Here is a 22194-nt window from a genome sequence, read left to right as displayed (position 1 = left end):
GAGACCATGTTTGCAAAGATAGGAGAAACATGAAGTGAGCGTACGGGTGAGCTGGAGAAAAGAGAATGATAGCTACATGAAGGAGCATGCCAGAGAGATGGGCGTGAAAGGAGTCAACATAAAAGGGATTCAAATATTTGAATTCGAGATGATGATACATGTAATTCATACTCGAAATAAAATTGATCTATCAAGCATGCATACTCACATGAATTCACGCGCTTCTATGTTATTTAATATGTATATATTACTGATCCATACGTTTTAGTAGAACATAATTTGGTTTAAATTTTTTTGAATTCAACCTTATGATTTTGACATCATTGTATTTGTAAATCATCTGATATACATATAAAGGAGCAGAATTCTTTGTTCTTCTTTTGAAAGTATATATAAAAAATGATGTATATAGAATTTTATTCGAATCGCAAATGGATCCTGGCTGAACAAAAATAGAATACAAACTGGATTTGAATTGAGTTGGCACGGTAAACGTGCACTCTTGCTCTGCAAAAATATGAATGAAGCGGGGAAAGTCGCAGAAACCGCCCGAAACCAAAATCTGCGAGATGGAAATTGCTGCCTATCCCTGACACGCAAAGCCTATCAGCTCGATTTCTATAGGTTTCGATAGGGGTAGGTTTGTAATTTCACTCAAACATGACATAACCGCCTCTCACCAAGAATCATACACGGTGGGCGCCAAAACATAGTGTCTCCTCGACAGAAATCGACTCCCTCCCCAATTCATACACGATGGGCGCCAAAAAGAAACTCTCGTCGGCATATATTCGGTGTATGTGAGATTACCGTCCTATCCCCAACCGACTAATATTGCTGTGATGTAGGAAATTTTAAATGGGGGCTAAGTTTGTAAATTTCCTCTCATTTGGGACAAGCGCGCCCTGAAGACATGGTTCCCCCTTCCTCTCTCCCTCCATTTCCCCATCCGTACTCCGTGGGCGCCAAAATAGCCTCTCCACCCCAGCCTCCTCCATCCGCCACCCCATCCACCGCCGTCCTCCTCCACCATGCTAGAGCTGATACCCCGACGCCATCGTCCATTACAAGAGATCGACCTCTCTCATCCGCGGCTTCGGACCAGGATCCTTGCATCCCGTCCTCTCGCTTCATCCCCGCCGTCGTCCACCTTGTCGGCGCCACTCCTACAACCGTCTACTCCACTGCGCCCCGCAGCCACCGTATACCCTCCTAGATCTGCTTCGACGCTACCGACAGCAATCGCTACCGTAGCACCGTCAAATTCTCAGTACATGCATACACGGTGCCGCACCAAAGGCGGTACTCTTTCGTATCTCGTCAACATATTTATCGCAGCAAGAAAATAGATTGCCACTGCTTTACTCTGATTTTCTTGTCCATCACTTACTTGCTAGTTGAAAGCAAACATTGCCTTTGTCTGGTTTGCACCTTCAGATCCGCCATGGCACGCTCAACACTATACTCACAATGCTTATGGTTTTCCCCTTTTATATTCCACACTAGTTAAATGAAAGTAGACTAAATTTCAAAATTGGGTCAGTCGATTTTTCGGAGCTCGCCGGAGTTCGCCGGTGCGAATGAAGGGGCTCGTGTGGGGACGGTGGTTGTGGGGGCGGTGTTGGGGCCTCGCCGAACGAAGAAAACTCGACGCGGGTGGGGGGTGGGGTGGCGGAGGAACACAGGGGGGGGGGGGGGTTCGGGGGGGGTGGGGGGGTCGGGGCCGGTGGTTCGGCCGCCGTCCCGTGCGGTGTTCTGTATTGGAAGAATCAGAGACGAGGAAGAAGAAGGGTTAGGAGACGTAGGATCTTCATCTAACCGCCTGAAATGGTCGATTGGCCCAAATGACAAAAGTCACGCGACTTGCATGTAGACATGCCTTTATATTCAGTACCATCATCGTACCTGCTTAGCACTGCTCCTGAATCCAACAAGCTAAACAACGTGCCACTCATAATTCCAAACTTGTTGCTCAAATACGAATCTGATATGATGTTGATATTACTAAAACAGATAATGTTTAATTGGTCAGCTAATGTTCCTACTTTACTTTCGAAAAGCACATGCACCACATATAGAGAGACAGCATGGACTTGCATTCTTAATGCACTCTGGTTCATCATGTGTGGGCACTGCGCAACAAACATTTTATTATCCAAAATCTTCTTGCTCTTCTTTAGCATGTTCCTCTTCCGTTTTCTTTACTAATTACTCTCTCCGTTCCTAAATACAAGTCTTTGTATAGATGAGGGAGTCCTGGATTAGGGGGTCTCCGGACAGCCGGACTATATCCTTTGGCCGGACTGTTGGACTATGAAGATACAAGATTGAAGACTTCGTCCCGTGTCCGGATAGGACTCTACTTGGCGTGGAAGGCAAGCTAGGCAGTACGGATATGGATATCTCCTCCTTTGTAACCGACCTTGTGTAACCCTAACTGAGGGAGTCCTGGATTATGGGGTGTTCGGATAGCCGAACTATACCTTCAGCCGGACTCCTGGACCATGAAGATACAAGATTGAAGACTTCGTCCCGTGTCCGGGAGGGACTTTCCTTGGCGTGGAAGGCAAGCTTGGCGATACGGATATGTAGATCTCCTGCCATTGTAACCGACTCTATGTAACCCTAACCCTATCCGGTGTCTATATAAACCGGAGGGTTTTAGTCCGTAGGACAACATAGACAACAATAATCATACCATAGGCTAGCTTCTAGGGTTTAGCCTCTTCGATCTCATGGTAGATCTACTCTTGTACTACCCATATCATCAATATTAATCAAGCAGGCCGTAGGGTTTTACCTCCATCGAGAGGGCCCGAACCTGGGTAAAACTTTGTGTCCCTCGCCTCTTGTTACCATCCGTCCTAGACGCACAGTTCGGGACCCCCTACCCGAGATCCGCCGGTTTTGACACCGACATTGGTGCTTTCATTGAGAGTTCCTCGGTGTCGTCGCCGTCAGGCTCGATGGCTCCTACGATCATCGATAGCGATGCAGTCCAGGGTGAGACCTTCCTCCCCGGATAGATCTTCGTCTTCGGCGGCTTCGCACTGCAGGCCAATTCGCTTGGCCGTCTGGAGCAGATCGAAAGCTACGCCCCTGGCCGTCAGGTTAGATTTGGAAGTTTAAACTACACGGCTGACATCCGAGGGGACTTGATCTTCGACGGATTCGAGCCACTGCCAAGCGCGCCGCACTGTCATGACGAGCATGATCTAGCTCTGCCGCCGAACAGTGCCCTGGAGGCCGCACCTGCATCGGCTCCGACCCTTAATTCGGAGCCAACTGCGCCGATCGAGGATGGGCGGTTGGACGCCACCCCGGGGGCTGCGACCCCAACGGCGATTGAGCCGAACACTAGCCCCGTACTCTGCGAGACTCGTGACTCCAAGGAGTCGGACTCCTCTCCGGACTCCGAACCCTCCACGCCCCTCCCAATCGAATCCGATTGGGCGTCGATCATGGAGTTTACTGCCGCGAACATCTTCCAGCACTCGCCTTTCGGCGATATTCTGAAGACACTAAAGTCTCTCTCTTTGTCAGGAGAGCCCTGGCCGAACTACGGTCAGCAAGGTTGGGGTACGGACGATGAAGAAATTCAAAGCCCACCCCCCACCCACTTTGTAGCCACGGTCGACGATTTAACCGACATGCTCGACCTCGACTCCAAAGACATCGACGGTATGGACGCCGAAGAAGGAGACGATGAAGAACCAGCGCCTATTGGGCCCTGGCACGCCACCTCGTCATATGACGTATACATGGTGGACGCACCAAAAGATGACGACGAGGAGCGGAAGGACGCACCGAAGGCTTGTTCCCTCGAAAAGCAGTCAAAGCGGCGACGCAAGCGCCGCCCCAAATCCTGCCTCGACAGAAATAGCGATCACACAGACCCAGCGCTGCAGCAGGGTGAACCGCTGCCGGACAGCGGCAATCTGGATAATCAAACCGAACAAACAAATCCTATCAAGGATAATGATCCGGACGACATAATGCCAGACAGGTACCCGGAGCAGCAGACTGCCCGTAAAAGGCTTGTTGCCACCGCGAGGAGTCTGAAAAAACATAAGCAAAGGCTCAAGGCTGCACAAGACACACTCCAAATCAGATGGAGTAAAATACTCAACACAGCAGCAAGGTCCGGCGACAATCGCCCCTACAAGAGCTACCCAAAGCGGAAGCTGCTACCCGAATTCGATGAGGAGGCCTCAGACCCCCCACAACTAAATATCAAAGCAGCCACCTGGTCGGATAGACGACCCCTCTACCAACACAGAGTGGCATACAACGCCGCTCACCATACAACACGCAACCAATGCGAGGGCTCGCACCCAAAGGACGGTGCAACGAGATCCATCTATGGACCACGCAAGCGCGCCCTAGTATACAATGCAACACAACAAACATCCGAACAACGCAGTACACCCAGCTACAGGGGTGCCGCACACCCCCTATGTTTCACCGATGAGGTGCTGGACCACGAATTTCCAGAGGGATTCAAGCCCGTAAACATAGAGGCATACGACGGAACAACAGACCCTGGGGTCTGGATTGAGGACTACATCCTTCATATCCATATGGCTCGAGGAGATGATCTCCACGCCATCAAGTACCTACCTCTCAAGCTCAAAGGGCCAGCTCGTCACTGGCTCAAAGGCCTCCCTGAAAGCTCCATTGGAAGTTGGGAAGAGCTCGAAGACGCTTTTCGGGCAAATTTTCAAGGGACATATGTCCGACCTCCGGATGCGGACGATTTGAGTCATATAACTCAACAGCCCGGAGAGTCAGCCCGAAAGCTTTGGAACAAGTTTCTTACTAAAAAGAACCAGATTGTCGACTGTCCGGACGCCGAAGCCTTAGCAGCTTTCAAGCATAGCGTCCGTGACGAATGGCTCGCCAGACACCTCGGCCAAAATAAGCCAAGAATGATGGCCGCATTAACAAACCTCATGACCCGCTTTTGCGCGGGGGAGGACAGCTGGCTAGCCAGATGCAGCACCAGCGACCCCAGTACATGTGAAGTTAGAGATGGAAACGGGAAATCACGGCGCAACAGCAATAACAAACACCGGAATAAAGAAGACAGCATGAAGGGCACGACAGTAAATGCCGGATTCAAAAGCTCTCGGCCAGGCCAAAAGCCGCCCCCCTAAAGGCACCAGGGATGAACTGTCCAGCCTCAATAAAATTCTGGACCAAGTATGTCAGATTCATAGTACCCCTGGTAACCCTGCTAATCATACCCACAGAGAATGTTGGGTCTTCAAGCAGTCCGGCAAGCTCAACGCCGTACACAAGGGGGAGGATACACCAAGTGAAGACGAGGACGAGCCCCCCAAGCAAGACATGGGGGAACAAAAGCAATTTCCACCAGAAGTCAAAACAGTAAACGTGTTACACGTAATCAAGGAAAAAAACAATGCGGCACTCCCAGGAAAGTATACCCAAGTGCCTATCACAACGAAGTCCTACCACTAGTCATCTCAACTGATCACTTTTGACCATCGTGATTACTCAGCAGGTATCCGACACGCAGGATGGGCTGCCCTGGTATTAGACCCAGTAATTGGCGGATATCACTTCACAAGGGTCTTGATGGACGGCGGCAGTAGCCTAAACCTAATATATCAGGATACAATCCGCGGGATGGGGCTAGACCCAACACAAATTCGCCATAGCAATACTACCTTTAAAGGAGTAACGCCAGGCCCAGGGGCTCGTTGTACGGGCTCCCTCCTACTACAAGTTACATTCGGCTCCCCCGATAACTTCCGTCGCGAGCATTTAATTTTCCACATCGCTCTGTTTCAAAGTGGCTATCAAGCACTGCTTGGACGCGAAGCTTTCGCTTGCTTTAATGCAATACCACACTAGGCCTCCCTCACACTCAAGATGCCCGGTCCACGTGGCATCATTACAGTGCACAGAAATATCAAGCGATCTCTGCGCGCCGAAGAGAGTGAGGCTGCCTTGGCCGCCGCACACTAAAGGCGCTCGGACAAACGAAAGCATCCAATAGGTCGTCAAGACCTCAGATACAACTAATCAAGTCCGGCGCTGCTATTTATACGGAAATAAGTGGGCACACCCCTATTTGTCAATACAATGGGCTCAACGCGCGCAGACAAGTGGAAATTTCTTATCATCTTGAATTATACATGGTTTCTTTAAAAACTATCCTTTTGCACGACAACTTTTTCACTGAACTTCCTCTCTTTTACAGACGATCATCGTGCTACACCCGTCCAGGATACGGCACAATGGAGACACAGGCGCAAACGTGCAGCAGGGACCCGCTCCAAGGATTCTTTTTAGATTAAGACCCTGCGTAAACCTTTTTTACTGTCTCTTGTTGATACATATCCACCGTTGAGAAGGATGCTAACGTCTTGGCATGTGGCCACGCCAGAACAATGCACGTACCTGGACACATGGGGCTTCTTACAAAGGCCACTATTTAGGCCCGGTTTATACCACAAAGACCGAATACCTTAGGGAGTATTCGGCGTCGCGAGTTTGGCCCTATATGCATCCGCTCCAAATCATTGTCTTTGGTCAAATGTTGGGTTTGCCCGGCTCCTGTGTTTTGGTGCCTTACGTTCCGCCTTGCCGGCTAAGGTAGCACCAGGAGAACTACTACGATTGTGCCCTGGTTCATCAGGACGAGCACCTCAGTAGAGAAAGCTGAAAACTGACTGTCATGATATAGCGTGAGACTGGTCAACCACTCGATGACCTGTGGGAATGTTAGAATTCCTCTGCCCTAACGAAGGGCCGTTTCCCGGCCAAGCATGTACGCACCCCGAGATCGGGAGAGTGCGGAGCCACCAGGGGCTATCTAGTAGCCCCACTGTCAAACTCCTATGGCTAAGTGAAAGTGCTAAAGCATTATAGTACGGTTGCCTCGCTCGCTCTGCTATCACCTCCTTAATAGGACCAAGACGTTGGGTTAAGTGTGAATGCGTGCTTTCGGGAGCAACTCCACATTATATGCATGAGGGTTGAAGCCGACGGCTGCAATGTTTCAGGTTATACACATGTATACATAAACGTCTGCCCAGGAGGCATCATATTACTTTTAGGCAAAAGTATAAAAATAGCATTATAAAAATTTATAAAAGCATTTCGCTTACAATGAGATTACATATCACTCAAACATAATATTTTTTGAGCACTGTGTCTCTATCAAACGGGCACCCTCAAGAACTTCTTTAAAGTAGTGCTCGGCAGCCTTTCGACCTATAGCCGAATCCCGCGTTGCAACATTGGTAGCATCCATCTTCACCCAATATGCCTTAACACGGGCAAAGGCCATCCATGCGCCCTCTATGCACGCCGACCTCCTCATCGCATTAATCCGCGGCACCACATCAAGGACCTGCTGCACCAAGCTGAAATAGTTGTTCGGTTTTGACCTTCCCGGCCAAAGCTGATCCACAACAAACCTCATAGAGAGTCCGGACAACCTGTTTAGTTTGGCCCATTCGGCTAATTGGTCAGTCAATGAAAGTGGACGCTTGGGAGAATGGAATTGTCTCCAAAACAGCTGGTCTACTCCATGGTCTATCTGACCCTGGAAGTACTTGGCCACATCGGCAGCGCTCGCCGCCAAATCCATATACACATCCTTCGAACTCCACAGCCGATCCAAAGGGGCATACCGTGGATCTCCGAATTTCCTCCGCAACATAAAGGATTTCCCAGCTACAATATCCCTGGCTTCCTGCAGCTCCTCCTTCTTTGCCCTCATAGCAGAGCGGAGATCCTTTTTTGTCGCAGCAGCCTTTTCAAGGTCCGATGCCTTCGCTTGGTTTTCTTTTTCAAGAACCCGGCAACGGTCGGCGGCGACTTTTAATTCTATAGCCATCTTGGCCATCTTGTCTCGGGTCTCGCCATGCGCGGCCTTCTCGGCTTGCAACTCTTCGGCCGCCTTCACAGCAGCCGCATTACCCAACCTCGCTTGTTCCTTGGCTCGGGCAAGTTCTACCCGCAAGGCTTCAATAGTGGCAGCTCCATCTGCAGTCACAACATATTAAAGATACTGGCATCATGCTTCTCTTCCTATGTGGCATTTACCAGATATTCACACTTACCCTGTGCCTCGTCAAGCCTTTTGTTAACAAGCTCGATGTCGGCGTCTGCCGCATCGAACTGCCGCTCTAAATGGGCAAACTCGCTAGTACGGCTAGCCACCGGAGCTTCCATCACCTGCACATAGAGGCAGTATGGTTATTTCCTGGGAATATGATCCTCTGTTCATTGTTGTTTCCGACGACAACCAGAGTCTCAGGGGCTACAATCTACACAGGGCACACCTAGCATGTGCAGGATTGTCATACATTCTTTTACGTACCTCAAAGCCTGTCAGTAGACTCATAAAAGCTTCATGCAATCCGCTTTTGGTGGATGATATTCTCTCCATCACCGTATTCATTATCACACGGTGTTCATCTAAGATGGCCGCTCGCCCCACCAACTCCCTTAGAACATCCGATCGCACACTAGACGGTGCCGGACTCTTTTTTCTGCTCTCTTCGGGAGCCAGACACTGGGAGCTTCGGGGGTCAATGGGATTATCTTCTAGCCTCACCGAACTCGGAGAGGCCCTCCGCGGCGACACTTCAGGGTCGCCCGCTTCTGGAGCGGAGGAATCCGGAGGAGGCGTTTCGCTCTCCATCATCTCTGGAAGAAGATCCCTCGAAGATGAGCTCATTTGAGAGGGGCTAAGGCCCGAACTGCAAATTTATATGCGGTGGTTATTTCCTCAGAAGAAAAAAATGGCATATTTGTACTATTAAAAGTATTCCGGGTCACTTACGACTCGAGGGAGAATTGATCCCCCCGCGGACTTTGTGCGGCAACAGCGCCCTCCAAGGTAGGACCCTCTGTGGGAGACTTGTTCTCCCGTTTGGAAGCTTCGGCTTCCGAATCCCCGGGCGCAGTCCTTCTCCTCTTCTGGTCGCCTTCCCTCATGGAGATGCTCGCTCCCTCGGCTAGAATGGGTAGCATTGGGGGCCCGCGTCCGCTCGCATTATCCTCCATAGTATCTTCCTTTAAGGGCTCCAGGCAAGGTGCGGTCTGGAGCATCTTTTCCAATACCGGATTTTCCAAACCCTCAGGGAGGGGGCCGAACACCGAATCAACTTCACCTTTGTTAGCCAGTCCTGGTCCAAAAGCGAACTCTCAGAAATAACTTCGTAACGAAGTAGAGAGAGTATGTTCGGCCGGAAGATGCCTTACCTATTCGGCGATGCGGTTACTACTCAGGCCCACGTCCTCGGTGATTTCCGGACACTCCACCTGAGGTCCGAAGAATGACTTTTACATCTCCTCGTGCGTCAGGCTGAGAAAATTCTGAACGGCACGCGGTCCCTCGGGATTGAACTCCCACAGGCAAAGAGGCCGGCGTTTGCAAGGCTGGACTTGACGAACCAGCATAACCTGTGTTACCGCAACCAAACTGAAATCTCCATTGAAGAGACCTCGAATGCGGCCTTGCAGTATAGGCACGTCCTTGACTGGACCCCAGCTCAGACCTCTGCTGATCCATGACATCAGCTGTGGTGGGGGGCCCGAGCAGAAAGCAGGGGGCCGCCCACTTGGCACTTCTAGGAGCCGTGATGTAGAACCACTCCTGTTGCCACAATTCAGACACCTCTGGGATGGAGCCTTTGGGCCACGGAGCTCCCGTCACCTTGCGTATTGAGGCACCTCCACACACTGCATGTTGCCCCTCGACCATCTTCGGCTTCACTTCAAAGGTCTCAAGCCATAGGCCAAAGTGAGGGGAAACCCGGAGGAAGGCCTCGCACACAACAATAAATGTCGTGATATGAAGAAAGGAGTCCGGAGCTAGATCATGAAAATCTAGCCCGTAGTAAAACATCAAACCCCTGACGAAAGGATCCAGGGTAAGGCCTAGACCTCGGAGGAAGTGGGAAACGAACACGACATTCTCATTGGGTTCGGGGGTGGGCACGGCCTCCCCTGGGGGAGGCAGCCGATGCAAAATCTTGGCGGTCAGATATCTGGCCTTCCTCAACTTCTTGATGTCTTCTTCCGTGACGGAGGAAGGCATCCATCGGCCTTGAAGGCTAGATCCGGAGATGACTGGAGGTTCGGAGCACCTGACCTGAACTTCGGGCGTTTGAGCTTGAGGTGGGGGAAGGATTCGATTGAGCACAGGAGGGAAAAATAAAAGCCTTGTCCCCTTTATAAAGAGGGTGAATATCAAGCGTCCTCTCCGTGTCCACTTGGATTTGCCTATAATCTAGGAGTCCTAGAAGCGGTTGGGTTACCCACGCCCGTATTGATGAGAATCCCAGGATAAGGGGACACGATCTATGCTTTAACAAGACGTGCCAAGGAGACCACCTCGCATAACGCACTCAGGTGGGATAATGAAACGACTCGGATAAAGGCTTGGCCGTGGTGTGTCACGCTACGGAATACGTCAGTGGATTAGATTGGTGTAAATATTATTCTCTCTATGGCAATATGTGGAAACTTATTTTGCAGAGCCGGACACTACCTTTGTGTTCAAAATCTTCTACGAAGTACTTGGAGGAGGAACCCGCCTTGCAATGCCGAAGACAATCTGCGCACCGAACTCGTCGTCATTGAAGCCTGGTTCAGGGGCTACTGAGGGAGTCCTGGATTAGGGGGTGTTCGGATGGCCGGACTATACCTTCAGCCGGACTCCTGGACCATGAAGATACAAGATTGAAGACTTCGTCCCGTGTTCGGGAGGGACTTTCCTTGGCGTGGAAGGCAAGCTTGGCGATACGGATATGTAGATCTCCTACCATTGTAACCGACTCTATGTAACCCTAACCCTATCCGGTGTCTATATAAACCGGAGGGTTTTAGTCCATAGGACAACATAGACAACAATAATCATACCATAGGCTAGCTTCTAGGGTTTAGCCTCTTTGATCTCGTGGTAGATCTACTCTTGTACTACCCATATCATCAATATTAATCAAGCAGGACGTAGGGTTTTACCTCCATCGAGAGGGCCCGAACCTAGGTAAAACTTCGTGTCCCTCGCCTCCTGTTACCATCCGGCCTAGATGCACAGTTCGGGAGCCCCTACCCGAGATCCGCCGGTTTTGACACCGACACTAACCCTCTCCGGTGTCTATATAAACCAGAGGGTTCTAGTCTGTAGGACAACAACAATCATATCATAGGCTAGCTTCTAGGGTTTAGCCTCTCCGATCTCGTGGTAGATCAACTCTTGTAATACTCATATCATCAAGAATAAATCAAGCAGGACGTAGGGTTTTACCTCCATCAAGAGGGCCCGAACCTGGGTAAAACATCGTGTCCCCTGCCTCCTGTTACCATCCGCCTTAGACGCATAGTTCGGGACCCCCTACCCGAGATCCGCCGGTTTTGACACTGACATTGGTGCTTTCATTGAGAGTTCCTCTGTGTCGTCCCTGTTAGGCTTGATGGCTCCTACGATCATCGATAGCGATGCAGTCCTGGGTGAGACTTTTCTCCCCGGACAGATCTTTGTGTTCGACGGCTTCGCACTGCGGGCCAACTCGCTTGGCCACCTGGAGCAGATTGAAAGTTACGCCCCTGGCCACCAGGTCAGGTTTGGAAGCTTAAACTACACGGCCGATATCTGTGGAGACTTGATCTTCGACGGATTCGAGCCTCTGCCTTATGCGTCACATGGTCATGATGAGTACGATTTAGCTCTACCATCAGACAGTGTTCAGGAGATCGTACCGGCAGCCGCTCCGACCCTCAATTCGGAGCCAGTTGCGCCGTCCATGGACGAGTGGATGGACCCCGCCACGGAGGCCTTACCCTCAGCGGCGATCGAGCCGGACATCGACCTTACCCTGCACAAGAGCCGTGTTGTCAGACTGTCAGATCCTTCTTCGGCCACGGACTCCGAACCGCCTGCACCCGTTCCTAGCGAATCGGATTGGGCGCCGTTCATGGAGTTTACCTCCGCGGATATTTTTCAACACTCGCCCTTTGGCGACATACTGAACTCATTAAGGTCTCTCTCCTTGTCAGGAGGATCCTGGCCGAACTATGTCCGGCAGGATTGGGATGCGGATGACAAAGAAATTCTCTGCCCACCCACCACCCACTTAGTAGCCACTGTCGACGACTTAACCGACATGCTCGACTTCGACTCCGAAGACATCGACGGTATGGACGACGATGCGGGAGACGAAGAGGAACCACTGCCCACAGGGCACTGGACAGCCACCTCATCATACGATATATACATGGTGGACACACCCAAAGAAGGCAATGGCGACGAGACAGCGGAGGATGACCCCTCCAAGAAGCAACCCAAGCGCCAACATCAGCGGCGCAGCTCTAAGTTTCGCCAAAGGAAAAGTGGTGATACCAGCACAGGAGATAATAACACTCCGGATAGTGCCGAAGATGGCTACAATCCCCTCCAGCACAATCTAGGATAGGAGGATGGAGAGGCCAGCCCTCCAGAGAGAGCGGCAGATGGAGAGGCGGAGGATGATAATTACATGCCCCCCTCCAAAGACGAGGCAAGCCTCGACGATGACGAATTCGTCGTGCCAGAGGATCCCATCGAACAAGAATGCTTCAAGCGCCGGCTACAGATGGACTGAAGTCCTCGCGGCCGAGGAATATAAACTCGAATGCCCCTCCAAGAGTTACCCATAATGCAGGTTGCTACCCCGACTGGAGGAAGAAGCGTATGACGTGGTTGATCGGCCACCTCGTGGCCGCGATAGAGAGGCATTCCAGCCAAAAGCTCATCCTGCACCCCGACGCCATTCAAATAAAAAGGCATGAGGAAATACGCCAGACCTGCGAGACGTATTGGAGGACAAAGCAAAACATGCAAGATCGATCTACAGATCATGAGGGCGCGCCACTATGCGAGACGATAAACGTCACGCCGGATACAGTAAAAGTAAATCCGGCCGGGCCAAACACAGCGGGAAAGACTCATTGGAGCTGCGTCGCGATATAGCCCAGTACAGAGGTGCCGCACACCCCTTATGCTTCACAGATGAAGTAATGGATCATCAAATCCCAGAGGGTTTCAAACCCGTAAACATAGAATCATACGACGACACGACAGATCCTGCAGTATGGATCGAGGATTTCCTCCTGCACATCCACATGGCCCACGGTGATGACCTACACGCAATCAAATACCTCCCACTCAAACTTAAAGGACCAGCTCGGCATTGGCTCAACAGCTTGCCAGCAGAGTCCATTGGCTGTTGGGAAGATCTGGAAGCCGCATTCCTCAACAACTTTCAGGGCACTTATGTGCGACCACCAGACGCCGATGACCTAAGCCATATAATTCAGCGGCCAGAGGAATCGGCCAGGCAATTCTGGACACGGTTCCTAACAAAGAAAAATCAAATCGTCGACTGTCCGGATGCAGAGGCTCTAGCAGCTCACAACATCCGCGACGAGTGGCTAGCCCGGCACCTTGGTCAGGAAAAGCCGAAATCTATGGCAGCCCTCACGACACTCATGACCCTCTTTTGTGCGGGAGAAGACAGCTGGTTGGCTCGCAGTAACAACGTATCAAAGAACCATGGTACTTCAGATACCAAGGACGGCAGTAGCAGGTCACGTCGCAACAAACATAAGTGCCGCATTAACATCGACAATACCGAGGATACGGCAGTCAATGCCGGATTCAAATGCTCTAAACCCGGTCAGCGGAAAAAGGCATTCAAAAGAAGCACTCCGGGCCCGTCCAGTTTGGACCATATACTCGATCACTCGTGTTAAATACACGGCACCCCCGACAAGCCAGCCAACCACACCAATAGGGATTGTTGGGTGTTCAAGCAGGCCGGCAAGTTAATTACCGAAAACAAAGATAAGGGGCCACATAGAGATGACGAGGAGGAGCCCCGGCAGCCGAATACCAGAGGACAGAAGAGGTTCCCCCCACAAGTGCAGACGGTGAACATGATATACGCAACCCACATCCCCAAGAGGGAGCGGAAGCGTGCGCTCAGGGACGTATATGCGTTGGAGCCAGTCGCCCCAAAGTTCAACCCACGGTCCTCCTGTCTGATCACCTTCGATCGCAGGGACCACCCCACTAGTACCCGTCATGGCGGATTCACCGCACTGGTCTTAGACCCAATTATTGACGGATTTCACCTCACTCGAGTCCTTATGGATGGCGGCAGCAGCCTGAACCTGCTTTACCAGGACACGGTGCGCAAAACGGGTATAGACCCCTCAAGGATCAAACCCACAAAAGCGACCTTTAAAGGCGTCATACCAGGTGTAGAGGCCCATTGCACAGGCTTAGTCACACTGGAAGTGGTCTTCGGATCCCCGGATAACTTCCGAAGCAAAGTGTTAATCTTCGATATAGTCCCATTCCGCAGTGGTTATCATGCGCTGCTCGGGCGAACCGCATTTGCGAAATTCAATGCGGTACCGCATTATGCATACCTCAAGCTCAAGATGCCAGGACCTCAGGGGGTCATGGTAGTCAATGGAAACATAGAGTGCTCTCTCCGAACGGAGGAGCACACTGCGGCCCTCGCAGCGGAAGTGCAAAGCAGCCTCTTAAGGCAATCCACTAGTTCGGCATTTAAGGACCCGAACACCTTCAAGCGCGCCCAGAGTAATCGGCAACAGGACCGCCTGGCACGTTCCGAGCTCGCATAGCAATGCGGCCCCCACCCCGGCCCAAGCCAAACTCGTGCCACGCGTACATAATTACGCATTAAAAATACCATGGGCACATGTAGGGAGGGGGCACGTCTACGGCACGCCCCAAGACGCGGCTTAAACCGCACTAGGGGCTTCCCGCTTTGTTATTTTTCTCTCTTTCAGGACATTAATCTCTAGAAACCCTGTCCGGTAGCATGATTGCCGAACACATGATGCAGCAACCAAGGATGCAGAAAGCTACATCACACCACGGAACTCCCAGGTGGATTACGATAACGAGTGAAATACTTGCTTTAATATTATTCCTCAGCTTGCCCTTGGAGGGACATAGTCCTACTTTTTGCTTATCGCACTACCTGTATCATTCTGCTCTAACGCACGTTCTTAATAAACAATGCATAGCATTAAGATTATTATTGCATTCTTATTTTTATATATATAGATGTTCATTCATGACATCCAGCACCTGTACACTCTGGTACGGCCAATATGCTAGGGGCTTAAGCATACCCCACAATACGGCGTGAGAAGTCCGGACACTTTCAACAGTGCGGCACCCCGAACTTATAGCATTATATGCATCAGCTCCGGATCATGTCTTGAGTCAATAGTTGGGTTTGCCCGGCTCCCATGTTTTGGTACCTTACGTTCCGCTATATCGGCTAAGGTAGCACTGGGAGAACTACTGCGATTGTGCCCCGGTTCTGCTGGGCTAAGCACCTCAGTAGAGAAAGCTAAAACTGACCGTCATGATAAGGCGAGAGACTGGTCGCTCTTCGAGAGGTTTTCGAGTCCTTAAAGACTTATGCCGCTTAGAGCGAGGAGTCGGCCCTGTCCGGCTTAAGGCGTGTATCGCGCCCCGAGTTCGGCCTTCCGAATACTAGGGGCTTCGCCGAAATTTAAAATTATAGAATTCTATGGCTAAGTGAGAGTGATAACACATTATAGTCCGATTGCCTTGTTCGTTGTGCTGAGCACCTCCCTCGAAGGACCCAAAAATTGGAACAAGAGTGCTCAGGTTTATCCCGAACACCCCAGCACTCGTGGCATGGGGGCAGAAGCTGACGACTAGCCATCTCTCAAATTTGATAAACAACCGAACAGAAGGTAATATTTTAAATTCAAACAAGCGTTGCATAGCGCATATGAACATGTTTTCATGAGTACAGGATTACACGAGCGGGTTTACTCAAATATTGTATCTTTGGTACACTCGTCCGCTACGAGATAGGCACCCTTCAGGACACCCTCATAGTACATATCGGGGTGGCGTTGCTCCTTGCCCTCCGGCAGCCCTTCCTTGATCAGCTTCATGGCATCTAGCTTGGCCCATTGCACCTTCACACGGGCGAAAGCCCGGCGTGCACCTTCAATGCAGACGGACCGCTTGACGACTTCTAGCCGTGGACAGGAATCCACAAGCCGCCTCGCTAGGCCGAAGTAGCTGTTCGGAAGGGCGTCGCCAGGCCACAGCCGGACTATAAAGCCCTTCATGGCCTATTCGGCCGCCTTGTGTAGCTCGACCAGCTGCTTTAGCTGGTCGCTCATAGGTACCGGGTGTTTGGTCCCGGTATATTGGGCCCAGAACAACTTCTCCGTTGAGCTTCCCTCCTCGGCCTGGTAAAACATTGCGGCATCCGACACGCTCCGGGGCAAATCTGTGAATGCTCCTAGAGAGCTCCGGATTCGGGTAAGTAACAAGTAATTTACTTTCACATGCTTGCTTTGCATATAGAATGCCTTACCCGCCGCTATCTTCTTCATCGCATCAATCTCCTGGAGGGCCTTTTGGGCTTTGGCCTTGGCATTCTTTGTGCTCTCGAGGGCCGCGGCAAGCTCGGACTCTCGCGTCTTCAAGTCAAGCTCCAACGCCTCGTGCTTTGTCGTGAGAGTGTGGAGCTCTTGCTGCACCACACCCACCCGTGCCTCATGCCTTTCCCGCTCGGTGCGCTCCTTGGCTGCTTTGTTTTCGGCCTCGGATAACGCTTGCTTCAGGGTCGCCACCTCGGTCGTGGCCCCTGGCAAATTTACGATGATCCTGTCATTTTGCAATCGCATTCTTTTTATACATATCCATAGACTAGGTACTACTTACCTTTGTTCTCCTCGAGCTGCCTCTTGGCAAGGCCGAGCTCATCCTTGGACCCTTTAAGGTCTTGCTTCAGTGCGGCGACCTCCGCAGTCAGTGCAGCAGAGGCCAGCAGCGAAGCCTGCATACGCATATAGATATACTTATATTAGACTCCTGCGATATTGTTTGATCCTCTGTTCGGCTTTTCTTTGTGAACACCGAACAGAGCATCAGGGGCTACTGTCTATGCGGTAATATTTTTCCCATATTTCAAAAACTGACCTCAAAGCCTGTTAGAAGGCTTGCATAGGCTTCAGTCAATCCGCTCTTGGCGGACTGAACCTTCTGGACCACCGCACTCATAATAGTGCGGTGCTCCTCGTTGATGAAAGCGCTGCGAAGCACTCCCAGCAGATTGTCCGGTGCCTCTGGATGGACAGAGGTCACCGGCACAGGCGTCTTGCCCCTCTTGGAAGGAGGCCTCCTGCCCGAGTCCGGAACCACTGGAGGTTCCGGCGTAGTGTTCGGCTGAGGGCCGAACTCGGAGCCCTCGAGGGCCTTGTTCCCTCTGCTCCCAGAGTCCGGAAGGTCGCCTTAAGGCGCCTCCGGGATTGTCTCCCCTCAACCCGGTGCCTCTTGAGACAACACCTCGGCGTTGTCCGTAGGGCAAGGGGAGGTGGCGGTCGGAAGTGGACCGCTATCCATATCCAACGAGTCCAGGGAGCCGTCCGACGAGGATACGTCGATACGGGCTCGGGACGGTCTGCATAATCACGATTTGGCATTAGGAGAAGCAGTGCGACAAAGGAATGTTATGAGTTACTCTGGTATCCGAATACTTACGACTTCGCCAGGGGCTTGGCCCTGGGCAGCCATTCGTCTTCACCTTCGGCGGCGGTGGTGGAACTGTCCGGAAGGAGAGTCCTTCCTTTCTTGGACCCTTCGCCCCCCCCCCCAGTTGGGGCGGCCTTCCTTTTCTTGTCTCCCCCGACTGGAGGGGGAGCGTCTTCATCTTCCTCCTCGTCTTTGTGGGAGGAGTGCGCCGAGGAGTCCTCGGACGATGAGTCCGATATCACCTGGCGCTGGGAACTCTTTCGGGTTCCCTTGGCCTTCTTGGTCTTCTCCGGCACCTTGTAAGGAGCTGGAGTCAGCATCTCCGTCAGGAGAGCGTCTGCTGGGCCTTTGGGCAAAGGAGCCGGACAGTAGATCTATCCGGCCGTCTCCTGCCAGTCCTGTCAAAGGTACGGGAGCTTAGATCCCGCATAGAGTCAAACTATGGAAAACAAGTACTCCCTCCATCCCGAAAAACATGTCGCGAGGGCAAATTTGCAAAAAAAACCTCTGGTTTCTCCCGACCAAACCCGCGCTCCCTCGTCCTCCTCCTCCAGACAGAAGCCGCAGCTGCGCTGCTCACCGCCGCCGCAGCTGCGCTGCTCCCCGACGCTGCAGCTGCCCTGCTCCCCCGCTCCCCCGCCGCAGCTGCCTCCTGCTCCGCCACTTCAGCTGCCGCTCGCCTGCCTCCCCAAGCTTCCCCCTTCCTCAAAAAAACCTTCGATTTCCCCAGCTAACGCCGTGCTCTGCTCCGGCTGCGTCGGAACCGGCGTCGGCAAGCCCGGAGGCACTGGATCCGGACCACCACCAACAACCTAAAGGGCAACGAGGCCGACAAGCCTGACGATGACAGGAGATGCAGCAAGCTAAACGCCGACGGCAAGCTAAAGGCCGTCGATTTGCGAGCCTGGAAGACGACGACGATAGCTCCACAAGGAATACGATCGCGGCGGCGTCTTCTTTGCTGTTTCTCTGGTGGAAGACCCGTGCCTGCGACACCGCGGCTGGGCTGTCCACGGCACAAGTGGGTCGCGCCTGCTCACTTGGCAGCAGCGGTGGCGGCTACATGTTATCTCCACTACTGCAGATCATCTCCAGGTCCTACTGCCTGGGTCTGAACCTCTCTTCTCTACTCTATGTTTACTGAATTTACACCATGTTTACTGAATTTTCTCCACTACTCTATGTTTACCGAACCACTAGTTTCTGAACCACTTCACTGAATGTGAGATGTACCACTGAATTTCACTTCTGCTAGTACTCCAAGAAGACTATGCCAACAGCAACCAAGAGGGCTTTGTTGAGTTCGTGCAATGTTCCAATTGAGGGAGGAGGTGGTAGACTGTTTGCAGATGTGGTTGTCTTGATGAGATTCAGTTTGATCAGACCATCCCAATGTCACTTTGCAATTGTTCTGCTTCTTTTCTGAGCTTGGAGCTGACAGTTATCTGGGATGATTGCATTGTAGCTGCCATTTCTTGTGGATAGCTTGTACGCCGACCCCGAGCGCAAGGTGACAATTCAATCATTAACCCGTTCTTTAGTACCATTTCAGTGATCCCGCAATAGTATCAACAGTAATGAGAAAATGCATATGCTTATCTGATGATCAATCCACACACACAGTCTACTTCAGTGAGTGAAGAGAAGTTTGTGGTGTTCTTGGGTCTCACTGAATGACTGATGGTGAACTCGGCTTAGGATGTCTTGGGCCTGTACCATGGATTAGGCCGCACACTCTTCAGTCCAGCCAGTGTAAGCACCATCACTGCATATTTCCCTTCAGAATTCTGATCATGCAACTGTTCATTCAAAAGCCACTAAAATATTGATCCCTGCGTGCAATGAAGGCTAAAATATACTCAAGGCTCGACTCCATCAATTCAGTTAAACATGGACATGACTGCAGCCCATTTAAACTTGGACTACAAATATTGGATGGATCCATTTAAATTGATAGAAAACTGAATATTCACTGTAGTCTCAGTTAACTGAATTTTCTGGAGCCATTTTCCTACTCACAAGTTGACAGAAAACTGTTTGAAACAAATTTGACAGTAGCAATAACCTATCTTTTCAATTGCTCCACTTCTCGTTTATTTACCGTATATCTGGTTGTTATGTAAGTCATTTTATTTAGTAAAGTATAGACAGTATTATTTCTTGAAAATTATTGTGTGACTATTCTGGAGATGGTCTTTAAGTGTTCCTATCTAGACTTCTTATTTTAGGCTTTTAGCTGATCAATTCCATGAGATATGCTAGATTTTAGCATCTGTATTGATGAACCTTTGATGAAACTAAAGAAAAACTGGAAGTGTCCTTGATAGCATTAAATGGACCTCTTAACTAAATAGAAGCGATTTCTTGTCATCCACTGTCCTTTTATTTCTTGTCATCCTCTTAACTAAATAGACCATATCATCTACTGATGATATGTGATTAGCAAAGGCCTTGCTTGCCTCATTAGTTGTTGTAGTTGTCAAGCAAAAATTTCAGTCCACTAACCCAAATTAGTTCAAATAACTAAAATTAATGCAAATCAATTCAAATCATTCAAATAAATCCAAATAACCCAAATTAATTCAAATAACCCAGATAATTCAATTAATCCAAATCACCCAGATAATTCCAATAAATTCCAACAAGGAGTTGATATACAAGGATTAGACAAGGTATACATAAGGACATGACATAAGGGCATCTTTGTCCCCTCTTGACACAAGATTACACAAGACATACACAAGGAGCACCTGACTACATGACATAAGGGCCTCTTTGCCCCCTTTTGACTACATTCTTTTCCTTTCTCTGGCCACTTCTTCCCTCCCCTTCCCTTTACTTTTCTTTATTTTCCCTTCTCTAGCTAATTCTTTCCTTTCATTTTCTTTTCCTATTGCAATTTCCATTTCTTCTATAAGGGCCCTAGTATCAACAACTACCCGACTGTCGCAATATACACCGGTTATTTCCATTCCAGCATTCTGAACGCGATCCTTGTGCAAGTGGGGCAACTTATATTGATTTCCTCCCTTGTCTTTCATAACTTCAAACATAACTGCTTCTAATGTGATAAAGCTACTGTGCAACTTGTCGGGATCGTAGTTCTCGAATTCCTCTTCCACACCCTGTACCAGTTCCTGGATGTTTGTAGGTGACCTGCAGTCAGTTAGAGACTGGAGAGAGTTATGGAAGTAGAGGTCCAAACAATTTAACTCAGGGCTATTTGGGGGCTGTTGTAGCAATCGGATGTCAAGATCAGTTTGTTCCACAGCTTCCCGGAAAGCTACATCATTGGGAAGGACATGAGGCTTTGCGTTATCCTGTTGGATGAATATTGTTGCTCCCTCATCATCGTCAGGCCACTTATCCTGAATTGTCGGGATAACCTTATTGATTAGATAATCTCTGCACACTGGCCTGGTTACTTTCACCGATGTCAACACTTTTGTTCCCTTTTTTTCTGTTCTGACTTGTCCGCTTCGCCTCAGTCTCTTCGACGAATGCCCAAATGCCGATCTTCCCATCGAATGTTAGCTCCCCCTCATTGTTATATCGAGGCCTGGCAACAGCTGTTAGGAACATTACCTTCCCAATGCTGTGAGTGTTTGACACGGTGCGCTTCGGTTCAGGTTCTCCTGGAAGTACATAGTAACTATTCTTCACTCTCGTCATGTCAAACCACTTCTCATCAATGTGAACCATATTCGTCATTGGTTTTAACATAGCCCAAGAAGTTGAGATCGAATTTTCATCGACCATGGACATACAAAATTTCAATCTCGCAAGCTTGTTCTCTAGCTTGAGGTGAGGCTTCACGGTGCTTGTGATGCGGTTGAGCTCATTCAACTGGAACCTCTTATGTAGGGTCGATCGGGCCACACCTAGAGACCGTGCCAGAGATCGAATTGTTCTTCTTTTATTCAGTGGGATTGTTGAGGTCCTCTCTAGATCCAGCTCCTTTCTCTTTCGGCCAGATCTTCCTGGCTTCTTGCTTGAGACATCTACTTCTTTGCCATCGGCAATTTGCTTTTTAGCCTCTTCCCAGATTCTTTCAACAGATCGTACACTTATGTCTAACATGTTTGAGACTAGCAGCTTGTCATCTGGTTGAACAGACCCATCTCTGAGCTCGATTACCAGCAAGGCAAAGTAAACACCATGCCTCTCCTTATCTGACAATTCTCTTCTCTTGAAGTATCCAATTCATAACTTCATCCTCTTCCTCTTGAGCTTCATCCTCTTTCCCTTCATCTTCTTGAGGCATCCAATTCATATCTTCATCGTCTTCCTCTTGAGGCATCAAGTTCAAATCCATAGCTACATTCTCTGCCACTTGAGGTTCCTCCTTTTCAGGGATCCAATTCAAATTAATACCTTCATCGTCTTCCTCTTGAGGCATCAAGTTCAAATCAATGGTTTCATGTTCTTCCTCTTGAGGCATCAAATTCAAATCCATATTCATGTGTTCCTGCCATCAATGACAAAAGATGAGTACACCATGGTACCATAACAAGAATATACACACACAAAAAGAGTATTCTAAGATCAACAACATCATTTTTCTTCAGATTTGGAGTATTCTAAGATCAACAACACCATGGTACCAT

The 22194-nt window shown here is 50.1% G+C and overlaps 1 long non-coding RNA gene across 1 annotated transcript; it reads right to left on the bottom strand.

The window, feature by feature from the left end:
* Window positions 1–10123: 10123 nt before the first annotated feature.
* LOC125548418 lies at window positions 10124–20630 on the bottom strand. Its single transcript, XR_007301080.1, has 3 exons — window positions 20274–20630; window positions 15036–15038; window positions 10124–10135 (listed from the first exon to the last, which is right to left on the bottom strand). It is a non-coding gene; the product is annotated as an uncharacterized LOC125548418 (long non-coding RNA).
* Between the last annotated feature and the right edge of the window lie 1564 nt (window positions 20631–22194).

Source organism: Triticum urartu, chromosome 3, assembly GCF_003073215.2.
Source record: "Triticum urartu cultivar G1812 chromosome 3, Tu2.1, whole genome shotgun sequence".
Classification (NCBI taxonomy): Eukaryota; Viridiplantae; Streptophyta; class Magnoliopsida; order Poales; family Poaceae; genus Triticum; species Triticum urartu.
Note: the sequence above shows the minus strand (reverse complement) of the source record. Positions and strands in the feature narration are given on the sequence as shown.